This window comes from Erythrolamprus reginae, chromosome Z (assembly GCF_031021105.1).
Source record: "Erythrolamprus reginae isolate rEryReg1 chromosome Z, rEryReg1.hap1, whole genome shotgun sequence".
In the NCBI taxonomy this organism is placed as follows: Eukaryota; Metazoa; Chordata; class Lepidosauria; order Squamata; family Dipsadidae; genus Erythrolamprus; species Erythrolamprus reginae.
Genome location: NC_091963.1, coordinates 61,841,164 through 61,854,659, shown reverse-complemented (window position 1 = coordinate 61,854,659; position 13,496 = coordinate 61,841,164). Strand labels below are relative to the sequence as shown.

At 46.4% G+C, this 13,496-nt stretch overlaps 1 protein-coding gene across 5 annotated transcripts in view; it reads left to right on the top strand.

Moving 5' to 3' along the window:
* Positions 1-2: 2 nt before the first annotated feature.
* BLVRA (biliverdin reductase A) overlaps positions 3-13,496 on the top strand; it is a 43,613-nt gene continuing 30,119 nt past the window's right edge. Inside the window, exons 1-2 of one of the 5 annotated variants that reach the window (XM_070729536.1) lie at positions 27-458; positions 13,379-13,442. The gene's annotated coding sequence lies outside the window, so the exon portion shown is untranslated. Of the gene's footprint in view, positions 459-5,326; positions 5,729-7,531; positions 9,361-13,378; positions 13,443-13,496 lie in introns of those variants that run through there. The other 4 variants (XM_070729534.1, XM_070729533.1, XM_070729532.1 and 1 more) reach the window with 4 other exon arrangements.

Genomic DNA, 13,496 nt, shown 5'->3' with positions numbered 1-13,496 from the left:
CTAAGAAGCGGAAGGAGGAATTCCTTTACAGTTTAAAGAGGAACGGTTTCATTTATGTTTACCAACTAAATTGCTTAATTTGCAGGTTTCCAGGGGATGCAATCTTTATTATCATCATTTTAAGTCACTACAACCCTCTGGATGAAGAGCAATATGCGTTGGTTACAATAAGGAATCTTTGGTGCTATCAGATCTTGAAACTTTATAGTTCTCAATTTTTTTTAAGTTGACAACTTTAAGATGTATGGACTTCATCTCCCAGAATTCCCCAGCCGGCTAGGAAGTTCTGGGTGTTGAACTCCACGTACCGTAAAGTTGTTGAGTTTGAGAAACACTGCTGAAAGACAGGCTGTTTGCTAAGCCATGTCTACTCTCCGAGGAAGAATAGAAGCATGGGCGACATAGGCGCTTCCCATTCCTGATCAACCCTTGTACCTATTGAATTTGCGATGCATACAGTAAGTACCAAGGATAATTGGGCAGGTTCTTTTTTTATATTTTTATATTGTTTATTAAGTTAAAAATATATAACCAAAAACATTTATACATCTACACATTTACAAAACATTAAAAAAAGAAAAAAATACAAAACAAAACAAAACATATAAATAATAATAATATTAATTAAATAATTAAATAATTAAATACAATGGACAATATTAACAATGACAACAATGACAATGAACAAGTAACAAAATGTATATCATTTATATCCTCTTGTGAGGAGGAAAAAATAAACAATTTCTTCTAGCATCACATTATTTTCTGGTGAAAAACAATCGGTATTCACTGTTATTCCTTTTGGTTATCAATGTCTTTTTTTTATTATTATTTTCTTACCCGCCTTCTGTACAATCTTATTTGATTAATTTAATTTCATACAAATTTTAACAAAGCACTGTATATATATCATATCTAATCTATTATATCAAAAAAGAAATATATATACATATGTCATAGCATATTGCCATTGTGTTTTAATTTAAACTTTTATTTCTCCTTTTGAACCAATCATAAAAAGAATTCCATGTTTTATAATAATCGGAGTCTTCTTTATTTTTTAATGTAAGGGTTAAAGCATCAGATTCTGCGCAGTCCAATTTTTTTTTAAGTATTAGTGAGTCTTCCCGTGGGTTGGGTTGCTTCCAGCATTGGGTTATCGCCATTCTAGTTGCGGTCAATATATGTACCATTATTTATTTATTTATTTTTGTCTATTTTTTGGTCTATAATTCCAAGAAGAAATGTTTCAGGTCTTCTATTTATTTTAATTTGTAGCATATCCATTATCCACTTTTGTATTTTAATTTTTTTTTATTTTGGGGCAGGTCCACCAAATATGATAGTAGGTCCCCATGTGTTCCTTGCATCTCCAACACTGTGCCATCTATAGTACATTTTGTATAGGTTTTCTCTGTATGCTGCTGATTTTGTTATTTTGTAGTTTTTTGACCAGATTGTATCCCATTTATCTAGATTTACGCAGTAGCCAAAGTTTCTACACCAGCTATGTATATTGTTTTTAACTATGTAATCCTCCATTTTATAGTTTAACAAGTATTTGTAAAGTTTGGAAATCATTTTCTTATCCTGGTTTAGAATTATTTTATCAAGTTTTAGTTCTCCTTCTTGTATCCCATTTATTCTTTTATCTTCTTGATATCTTGATTTTATTTGGTTGTATGGCCACCAATCTATTATTATTCCACTTTTTTCTAATTGCTCTCTTGTCTTCAATTCGCCTCTTCCATCTAGTAACTGATAGTAGTTAACCATTTTATTTAAATCTTTTGTGTTGGGATGCATTATGGCCTCCATGCTAGAGAACCATTTTGGGGTTTGTGAATAATGTGCTCTTTTAATTCTGGTCCATACCTCAGTGGAAGTGATGTGCCAGTGCCTGGAGGCTGTTGGGGTCTGGATGGGTGTCAACAGACTCAAACTCAACCCGGATAAGACAGAATGGCTGTGGGTTCTACCTCTCAATCACTGCTTATTTAATTTCGAGCTTCTCTGTCTTCCACGTAACTAGTATTATTGAAAGCATCCAAGAAGTCTCCGAAGAAAAAGAATTCTTAGCGTAGACACTGATGTTCACCGATCTTCTTTTTTCCCCCCTCCTCGATGTTTATGAGGCGGCTATGTCTATGGGCCAGCAAATGCTAGCTTCTTCTCTGCCTGGTCCTGGCAGTCTAAAAGCCTGCTCCGATGAGGGATTGCAGTCCTCTCATCAGGTACGGCATAACCACCCCTTACGGTGCCCCACTCTCCAAGATGGGCACCCAATTTTATTTTTTAAAGACAGAAAAAGTTATGCTGGGACAGCAGCGACTCACCCTCCAGCTCCGCTCCGACGATGCCCCGCCCCGGAAAAAAAATAAATTACTTGTTCAGCCTTTAAAGTCTCTGCGTTCATTTGGACTTGCCCTTGCCCAGGAATGACCTGATGTCACCTAACAAGACGGACTCCGTTGTCCCATGAAATATATCTACCAATTAATGCAATCAGCCCTTAATAGATTAAACACAGAGCGTGTTAATCAAAATGGGTTTAAGGAAAGCTTGGTACCCCTTCAAATTATGGTTTTTTTAAAAAAAATCCAACCTATTCGAATTGTCCCAGGTGTTAAACCAACTGCCTGTTTCTCAAATTCAACAACTTAACGGTACTTCAACTCCTAGAATTTCTCAACTGCGGCGAGATTAGTTGTTGAGATTGAGAAATACTTCTGAACTTCCAAATTCTAAGTGGAGACAAGAAAGCCATGGAAAAAGATGAATTTTCAAGAGGCAACTTGACTTTCTGGGTGGGGTATTTTTGGAGGGGGGGACATTTAGCTTTTCATCCAAGAAGTATCTTCAACTCTGAAGAAAAAGCCCCTTTGGGGCAACCCCTGGATGACTGAAAATTTCCATAGCCATAGCCATAGAAAGCTTTTTCCGTTTATCCAGATAATTCACCAGGGATCAAGCGCAACTCGGTGTTAATCCTAATTAACTTCGGTTCAACAGCAGCTCAAGCCCTTTCCGTCACGATAGTGCCGATTATTATTGTATAGAGAGACTGTTATAAAATGTAATTATGGACACAACACAGCAGGTCGATTCCTTAGTTTTTCCAAAATGTTCTCCAGGAAAGTTCTAGTACGAATCAGCGCAATTTAAGAAATGGCAAATGCCCTCCGTACCGCGTGAATATAGAGAAATCACCACCACCACCTTTCGTGTTTCTCCGAGAACTAATCTGCTTCAAGTAGCTAAGAGACCTCCAGAGAAGGTCTGCCCGATCGCTTACTAAGAGCACCAATCAGCTACAGGTGATACCTTACCTCCGCCCTTTTATTATCGGCGATTCTTGATTTTTTATTATTTGATTTGATTTGATTGATTGATTGATTGATTGATTGATTTTGTCCATTGCACAATGAGAGTTATATTTGGTATACATAATATATATATAATGAAGGTTATAGAGGATATACTCATAGTAAAATATATCTAAGAAAGAATAGAATAGAAGAAGTAAGAATAAATATATCAGTGAAAGAATAGAATAAATATAGGAAAGAAGAATGGTATAGGAGATATAGGAGAGCAATAGGACAGGGGACGGAAGGCACTCTAGTGCACTTATTCACACACCTTACTGACCTCTTAGGAATCTGGAGAGGTCAACCGTGGATAATCTAAGGGTAAAGCATTGGGGGTTTGGGGATGACACTACATAGTCCGGCAATGAGTTTCACGCTTCGACAACTCGGTTACTGAAGTTGTATTTTTTACAGTCAAGTTTGGAGCGGTTAATATTAAGTTTAAATCGGTTGTGAGCTCTTGTGTTATTGTGGTTGAAGCTAAAGTAGTCGCCGACAGGCAGGACATTGCAGCATATAATTTTGTGGGCAATATTTAATCATGTTTAAGGCATCTTAATTCTAAGCTTTCTAGACCCAGGGTTGAAAGTCTAGTCTCGTAGGGTATTCTGTTTTGAATGGAGGAGAGAAGGGGTCTTCTTGTGAACTATCTTTGAACATTTTCAAGGGTGTTAATGTTTGAGATGTGATATGGGTTCCAAACAGATGAACTGTATTCGAGGATGGATCTGGCGAAAGTTTTGTAAGCGCTGGTGAGTAATGAGAGATTGCCAGAGCAGAAGCTATGTAGGGTTAGGTTTACAACTCTTGAAGCCTTCTTGGCTATGTTGTTACAGTGGGCTTTGGCACTTACGTCTTTTGTTATTAATATACCGAGGTCTTTAACCGAGTGGGGGTTATCTGTGATAATTTGATTATTCAGTTCGTATTTGGAGTTCAGATTCTTTTTCCCAATGTGTAGGATGGAGCATTTGCTGGTTGAGATTTGGAGTTGCCATGTGTTAGACCACTCAGAAACAGCATCAAGGTCTTTTTGGAGAGTAGTTGTGTTATCGGTGGTGTGGAAGGGTTTTACATCGTCAGCAAAAAGGACACAGTTGCTTGTGATGTAATCACAAAGGTCATTGATATAGAGAATGAAGAGCGTTGGTCCCAGAACACTACCTTGGGTGGATATGGTGCTTCCTATTTTGACCACTTGTTGTCTGTTTGACAGGAATGCTGTAATCCAGCTGTGGAGTGGTCCTGAGATGCCATAGGATTTGAGTTTTTGGAGTAGTTTATCGTGAACCACTGAATCAAAGGCTTTGCAGAAGTCGATATAAATTGCATCTATAGATTTCCCTTGATCAAGATGAGTAGTCCATATATTTTTGCAGTGGAGGAGCTGCAGGTTACAGGATATTTTTTTTCTGAATCCAAATTGTTTGTTAGAGAGCAAATTATTAGTTTCTAGATGGAGAGTAATTGATTTGTTTATAATTGATTCCATGACTTTGCATGGGACATAGCATACTGATATTGGTCTATAGTTATCGACGAGAGGGGTCTCCTTTTTTGAAGATGGGGATGACCATTGCTTTCGACCATAGCTAAGGAAGTGTGCTGGTATTGAAGGATATTTTGAAAATTATGCTTAGTGGCATAATTTTACCTGCTGAGGTTTCACTGGCTGTAGTCTGAGCTGCATATCTGCAGAAATTCCAGAACGGGAATTTTATTCCTGAATTACCACTCAAAAGAGTGGAGAAAGGGAGTGGTTCATTAGCATCCGCAGAGACTTGGCCACCTGTGATTTGTACAAGGGTGACAATCAAAGGAACTGCCTAAACTATTTAAGGACGCTTTGCTGAAACAGTGGGATTATCCAACTCTAGGTTCCAATCCCTCCTCTAAAGATAAGAAACTTTATAAAGTCTCACCTTCTTATGTGCATCTTTTTATTTGTCCCAAAGCAGATGAACCGGTCAAGATCCTGCATTCTGCAGCAGCTCTGCCTGGCAAGGCAGAAGTCTTAAAGCCAGAGGACAAACGTCTGGAGCAAATGCTCAAGAAATGTTTCCTGGCAGACACCTGGGCAATCAAATGCGCAGCGTCAGCATCCTTCTTTACTAGAGCCATGCTTCTGTGGTTGCAGCAACTTCACCAGCATATCCCTCCCGATGACTTAAGGGGCCAACAAGACCTCAACAAGGTCTTTGCAGCAGCCCAGTATATTGCAGATGCCACCCTACAGTCCTCAAGATTTGCGGCAAAGTCGATGGCTGCTTCGACAGTAGCCAGGTGGCTTCTCTGGCTCCGCCCTTGGCAAGCGGGAGTGAGGCAGAAGTGACAGCATACCTTGGGCCCTCTAAAACGTAAGCTATTATTTGGTGATTTACTTGATCCTCTAATTACAGAAACCACTGATAAGAAAAAATCCTGGGGCCTACTACCAAGAAGTCTGTTAAAACACTTCAGTCCTTTCAGCGGTCCAATCGCCAGCAAGATCAGGGGTTCGCATTTCAAAAAACTCAGGTCATTATAATTCCCGGTTTCGTTCCCAATCAGATAGAATCCCCAGGAGCAGAGGGTCTCGATATCAAAGAAGCTCCTCTGCTCGAGGGCCTCAAAAAGGTCCAGGAGGTAATGACCACTCTATCCCCATTGGGGGCCCCTGGCCTGATTCGTTTCCAGCTGGCGCCGCTCTTGTAAGGACCCCTGGGTTATTTCCACAGTGGCACGGGGACTTCAATTGGAGTTTATCTCCATTTCCCCAAAACATTTCATTTCGTACCCTTCTCCTAGATCCCCTTCCTCTTGTCTCCGCATGGAGGAAGCGATCCATCATCTCCTCTCCATTAGGGCTATTCAGCCAGTTCCTTCCTCGCAAAGATGACTTGGATTCTATTCCATCCTCTTTATGGTCCCTAAGACCTCTGGAGGAGGGAGAGCCATTTTGGATCTTAAAAGATTAAACCAGTATATCAAATACAGAAAGTTTAAGATGCATTCCTTGTCCTCTATCCTGGCATCTATTCACTCCGGGGACTTCATGTTCTCCTTAGACCTTACGGAGGCCTATCTCCACATTCCCATTTTAAAAGGCCACAGACAATTTCTCCGCTTTACCTTTCAGGGCAAACACTATCAGTACAAGGCCATGCCCTTCGGTCTGTCCTCGGCCCCTCAAGTCTTTACTAAGCTCCTGGGTGCCCTGGCAGCTCATATCCGGGCTACCCTCATTCATATTTTTGTGCTATTTGGGTGACATTTTAGTTTATGGTCCCTCAAAAGAGGGCACCCGTACAGTTCAGGAGTACAGTACAGTACAGGAGCACAATACAGTACAGTACAGGAGTGCAGTACAGGAGAGACATGGATAATCATCAGTTATCCATGTCTCTTCCTACAGGAGCATGGTTTCTCCATTAATTTTTTAAAAAGTCAGTTTCATCCTTCCACCTCTCTTCAGCACCTGGGGGCAGTCATAGATTCCAACCTATCTCAGGTTTTCCTTTCTCCTGAAAGGAAGATTAGTATCAAAGAGCTTATCGCTCAAGTCAGATCCCAAAGAAAGGTCTCCATTTCCACGCTGTCTTCCCTATTGGGAAAGATGGTGTCCTGTATTGGTATCATTCCCTGGGCACGCCTCCATGCTAGGGAACTCCAATTGCTTTTATTGCCATTCCAGAGATCAGGGACCAGCAACTCAGCACGTTCCATTCTGATCCCTTCCGTCGTCCTGAGATCCCTCTCGTGGTGGACTTCCTCCACTCTGGACAAAGGATCCCTTTTCAGAATTCCAGACCAGTTTACCATCACCACGGATGCCAGTCTCCTGGGCTGGGGAGCCCACGCTCCGAGCCTGATAGCCCAAGGCAGGTGGTCATCGGAGGAGTCAACCAAGCCAATCAATTGGCTGGAACTGAGAGCTGTGTCGCTAGCCCTCAAGAGGTTCAAACCACACATCCTCAACAAATATGTCCTAATCCTAACAGACAATATGGCTATGAAGAGCCACATCTGTAGACAAGGAGGCACCCGGCCCAAGGCCTTGATGCAGGAAGCCCTGAAGCTGGGCCTTTGGGCGGAGAGACACCTGCAGTCTCTGTCAGCTGACCACATATCGGGAATCCTCAATGTGCAGGCAGACTGGCTCTTCCAATTGATGCTGGATCCAGGGGAGTAGAGTCTCCATCCAGACTTATTCCAGCAGATCTGCCTCAGATTCAGTCACCCGTCGCTAGACATGTTCACGACCGTGACCAATGCTCAGCTCCCTCGGTTCTATTCCAGATTCCCATCCCCAGGAGCAGAAGCAACCAACGCACTCAGAACCCCTTGGCCTCCAGGTCTCCTATACGCCTTCCCACCAATTCCAATCCTGCCATACATGATCCACAAGATCCTCCTCGAGTAGGCCCAGGTAATACTGATAGCCCCTCACTGGCTTCGACGACCCTGGTTCACGGACCTCTAGTGGCTACCAGGACCCCTGGCGACTTCCCACTTCAGAGGATATGTTGGAGCAGGGGGTCTCTCACCATCCAGACCCGGAGTGGTTCTACCTCACCGCTTGGCTGTTATCCGGTGCGACCTAGACCTTCGAGGTTATGATCCAGACGCCATGGAAGTTATCCTAAAATCTAGAAGAATATCTACCAACAGGATCTACGACCATACCTGGTCCAAATTTCACCAGTGGTGTTCCCAGGAAGGCCTCTCTCCCTTGTATATTCCCATTCATAGAATCGTTTCTTTCCTCATGAAAGACTTCCACCTAGGTCTCTCAGCCAACACTATCCAGCAATACCTAGCAGCCTTATCCTCAGTCCTGGCAGGACCCCGAGGACAACCGCTTTGCAGTTTCCCTGAAATACAAGAACTGTTCAGAGACATCTCGAACCTCAGGCCTCCCACTGTTCACAGATATCCATCCTGGGACTTACCTCGAGTTCTGCATTCTCTCACCCAAACTCCATACGAACTGCTAAATTCTGCCTCCTTCAGACACCTGTCCTACAAAGTAGCATTCCTGGTGGCAATCACCTCCACTAGATGCATTTCTGAGCTGGCGGCGCTCTCTATTTGCCAGGATTTATGCCAATTTTATCCGGACAAAGTAGTCCTTTGATGGGACCCCACCTTTCTACCAAAGGTCAGCTCCATGTTTCACAGATACTAGGACATTGTATTGCCTTCTTTCTGCTCTAACCAAAACCACCATCTCTCCATCAGATGGCACACTTTGGACCTTACTAGAGCTCTGTGAATTTATCTCCAATGTACTAGGATCTTTCATAGGTCCGAAGCCCTATTCGTAGCTTTCCACCCCAGGTCTCTGGGGTCCAAAGTCTCATCCACCGTATTAGGCCATTGGATTCGAGGGACAATCTCCAAAGCTTACGAGTCAGCATCCCTCAATGTCCCACGAGGCTTCACAGCACATTCTACAAGAAGTGCAGCCACATCAGCAGTCTGGGCAACTCAAGCACTCTTGGAGGAAGTTAGCAAGGCAGCCACATGGGCCTCTCCCCATTCTTTTATAAGGCACTATAAAATTGACTGTTACACTTCAGCGGATGCTGCCTTCGGCAGGAGAGTCCTCCAATCCGTTATCTCTCATGATAGCCAACTAATCTCTCCCTAGGGACACATCTATTGGGTATGTCCCACGTGACTGCTGGACCCACTCCTACAGTATGGAGAATAGGTGTTGATTGCTTACCTGAACGCCTCTTCTCATACGCTGAGCGGGTACAGCAGTCACTTCCCTCCCTATGTCTTCCTGACTATGCTTGTGCCTTTATTCCTTCCTTTATTATCTATGAGAGTAGAGCACTATTCGAGCCACCACTTTTCAAGCCTAAGTCTACGGCTTCACGAATTCTGGAGAAAAGGAAGATCCAGCAATCTTTTTAAAGACAGGCTCAGTCCTATGCGGATTGGACAGTGAGCAACCCACGTGACTGCTGTACCTGCTCAGCGTACGAGAAGAGGTGTTTAGGTAAGCAATCAACGCCTTTTTACTCCTTAAACAACTAATAGTAGAGGAGCAAGTTAAACCATAAATGATATCATGGGCCCAAAATTTTGGTTACTCCATAAATTTAAACGAATGGGAGAGACTCTGGAACTCAAATTATAGACTAACATTGGCAACCCCATACAAAGAAAACCTTTATAAGAAGTTTTACCATTGGCACCTTCCCCCATCGCACATAGCAAAGATGTTCCCAAATTTCTCACCTTCCTGCTGGAAATGTAAAAAAAAATTGGAACATACTACCACTGCTGGTGGACATGTCCAATAGCAAAAAATTACTGGAGAAAAATTAAACTATACTTAGAACAAATCACAAAACAAAATAGAGTATTCATTTAAAACCTGAATTGTTCCTACTAAGAATATGTAAACAAAAATTTAAAAAAGAAGATAGATACTTGATCTTGCACATCTTGAATGCAGCTAGAATTACTATATGCCCAATACTGGAAGGAAAATAATATCCCGTCCACCTTACATCTCATTAATAAAATTCATGAATGTGCACCCCTTTTGCCTCATTTCCTCCGGCATTCGGATTTTGTTCGGGTGTGGGTGGAGGGGGGGGGAGACGGGGGGAGACAGCGCAGGCTGCCCGGAGGGAGCCTCGTGGGTGGATTAACGGAAAAGTCAACAGTTACTGTCCGGCTTGCAATGACTGGAAGGGAAGGGAGGGAAACGCACGGGCGGTTTGTACGTGCGTCTTCTCTGATTTCCTCCCTCCCTCCTTCCCCCTCTCCCTCCTGGCCTCCCTCCTCCTCCTCCTCCTGTATTCTGCCTCCCTCCCAGCCTCCGAGCCACATTCTCGCGCCGCCGGCCGGCTGTCATCTTCTAAAGAAGCAAGAAGAGGAAGAGGAGCTGGGCGCCTTCCTCCGCCACCACCGGCGCCCAGCTCCTCCTCCTCTTCTTGCTTCTTTAGAAGATGACAGCCAACCGGCGGCGCGGAGGGTGGGGATGATGTGCGTGTGTGGAAAGGGTCAGCGGGAGAACTGGGGGGAGCCGTGGCCACTGCCCCGTGGAAGGGACCCGGCTGGGAAGCTCCCGAAGGTGTGGGCTGGGGTCTTTCCGGGAGAGCAAGCAGCTGGCGTGGGCTGGGGTCTCCCCAGTTCTCCCGCGGACCTCTTCCACACATCCCGACTCCTTTAGCCTCCGCGTTTTTCTTTCGGCCTCGGGCTGGAAAGGGGGAGCTAAGCCCGCCCAGCGGCTTTTTACATTGGGGAGATGTTACCAGCCCAGCGGCATTGATTCCTCCCACCGCTTAGCTCCTCCCATCCACCCAGAAGCCGAAAGTTCTGGCCTTTGTTCACCAGCCTCCATGTTTTTCATGTTTGCATCCTGGGCGGGCAGGCGGGCGAGGAGGCGCAACCGACCGGCTCAGGCTCCGGCTAGGACGGGGCGGGCAGCGGCTGGGCGCAGCGGCGACAGTGCGTCTGACTCGGGACTGGTGGCGCCCGACGCACCGGGGAACATCAGCTCAGCGGATCAAGCCCGACTCCTTTCGGCCCAGCATCCCGGGCCAAGCGGCTGCCTTCCGTCACTGAGCCTGGCTCGCCCGGAAGATCGTAGTGTGCGTTGGCTGCGCCGGCGAGGGAAGCCAACGTCACCGCCGCAGCAGCCAACGTGCGCTACAATCTTCCGGCTTGGCCCGGGATGCTGGGCCGAAAGGAGCCGGGCTTGATCCGCTGAGCCTGGCTGGCTTGGCTTCCCTCGCCGGCGCAGGCAACACGCGCTACCATCTTCTGTCACTGAGCCTGGCTGGCCCGGAAGATGGCAGCGCGTGTTGCCTGCGCCGGCGAAGGAAGCCAAGCGGCGGCGGCGTTGCTGCCGGCTTGGCTTCCCTCGCCGGCGCAGGCAACACGCGCTGCCATCTTCCAGGCCGGCCAGGCTCAGCGGATCAAGCCCGGCTCCTTTCGGCCCAGCATCCCGGGCCAAGCGGCTGCCTTCCGTCACTGAGCCTGGCTCGCCCGGAAGATCGTAGCGCGCGCCGGTGAGGGAAGCCAAGCCGGCAGCAACGTCACCGCAGCCAACGCGCGCTACGATCTTCCGGGCGAGCCAGGCTCAGTGACGGAAGGCAGCCGCTTGGCCCGGGATGCTGGGCCGAAAGGAGCCGGGCTTGAAGATCACAGCGCGCGTTGGCTGCGGTGGCGAGGGCTTGCGATGGAGGGTGGAGGAAGCGGCCATGGGAGGGCGAGCTGCCTCAGGGAGGAGGATCGGGCGGGACCAGGTGGGGGCTGGAATTTCTCCGCTGGGAAGAAGCGGCGATGGATCATCCGTCTACCTCTGTCGGCTGCTCCGGGCCACAGGGGCGAGGGGCGCTGCTTCTCCGGTCGCCCGGTCCTCTCCTGCCTCCCGTGCTGATCGAAAGGGGCTGGAGCGGCAGAGCCGAGCACGCCTTCCGCCCTTTCATCCTCGCCCCCGTGGCCCGGAGCAGCCGACAGAGGTAGACGGAGGATCCATCGCCGCTTCTTCCCAGCGGAGAAATTTCAGCCCCCACCTGGTCCCGCCCGATCCTCCTCCTCCCTGAGGCAGCTCGCCCTCCCATGGCCGCTTCCGGGAGCGGCCCGGAGCAGCCGACAATGTTGCCCGCTGCATCGGACGCCACCAGCCCCGAGTCGGACACAGCATCGCCGCCCCCGCCGCCGCCCCCAGTCGCTGCCCACCCCGTCTCGCTGCCCGCCCCATCTCGCTTGCCCGCGCCTCCTCGCCCGCCGCCCGCCCACCCAGGATGCAGACCTGCTGCCTCGCCTCACGCCCGCCGCCGGCCCGATCCTGTGCCTCCTGCTCCCCCCCAGCCAAAAATACAAAGGTGGTCTGCCGCCGCCCACGGAGCAATGGGAAGCTGAAGCCGCCGGCGGTTTCAGACTCCCTTTGCTCCAGGCTGCTCCGCCCTGCCTGTTATGCGGCGGCAGACCGTCTTTGTGGTTTTTCGCTGGGGGGGGGGAGCAGGAGGACCTTCCTGACTCCCTCCCCCAGCGCCGGACCTCCTGCCCTCCCTCCCAGACAAAAACCCAAAGTGGCCTCCTGAACCCAAACGTTTTCCATCTTACCAACCTGCCACCGCCGCCGAGAAGCCCCGCCGCCCGGCTGTCACCTTTTAAAACAGCCGGGGGGCTTCCCAGAAGCCTCCCGAAGCCGAACGCCAAACCCGAACATCCGGGTTCGGCTTTGGGAGGCTGCTGGGAAGCCCCCCGGCTGTTTTAAAAGGTGACAGCCGGGTGAACGCCGAACCCGGAAGTTTGGGTTTGGGGTTCGTAACATGAAAAAAGTTCGTAAGAAGAGGCGAAAATTTTAAGAACCCCGGGTTCGTATCTCGGGTTGTTCGTAAGACGAGGGGTTCGTATCTTGAGGTACCACTGTACATAACTGTTGCCATTTGAACATTGAGTTAGTCCTCTTAGTCACAGATATTTGTGACTATAAAAACTAATAGAAAAATTCCCATTGATAAAGAAGACAGTAAACTGTGTGTTGATTTAAACAATGTCTTAGGCTATTGGTTGGTGATAATATAGATGATTTTTTTAAAAAAGCATAACTCTCCATGATTGTTTTAAACTGATAAACAAGTGGAAATTGTGTTTGGAGGTTTCTAATTACCAGTAACCAAAATTTCTGAATTTTTATTATGAAAACTTCAATGAAAAGGGAGTGGGATTTCAGCTGGGAAAAATGAAGCTTTCTAAAATCAGCCTGTATAATAGTATAATAAAATAATAGTATTATAGCATTATAGAGAACAGAATTCATGATTTTTAAAGGGGAAAAAACTATTTTTTAAAAAAAGTAGATATACTTTAGCTAATCTAATTACAATTTTGTTAGAACTGTGTTGTGTTTTTTGAAAAAAAACTGAATTTCTTTTTGACACCCATGTACTGTTTCTGCGTGATAACAAGTCATGTAGGATTATCTCTGGAACACAGAAAAAGTAACTCAACTTTAATGTTACTTTTTTTAACTAACTCTCATATGTACAAAGGAAAGAAAGCTTTTGTGATCTGCCTATATCAATTCAAAAGAAGGTCCCATTCTATTTGTCCCAGGTATGTACTTCTGTCCATGTTTTATATTTCTTCTTGGACTACTTGATTTTGGTT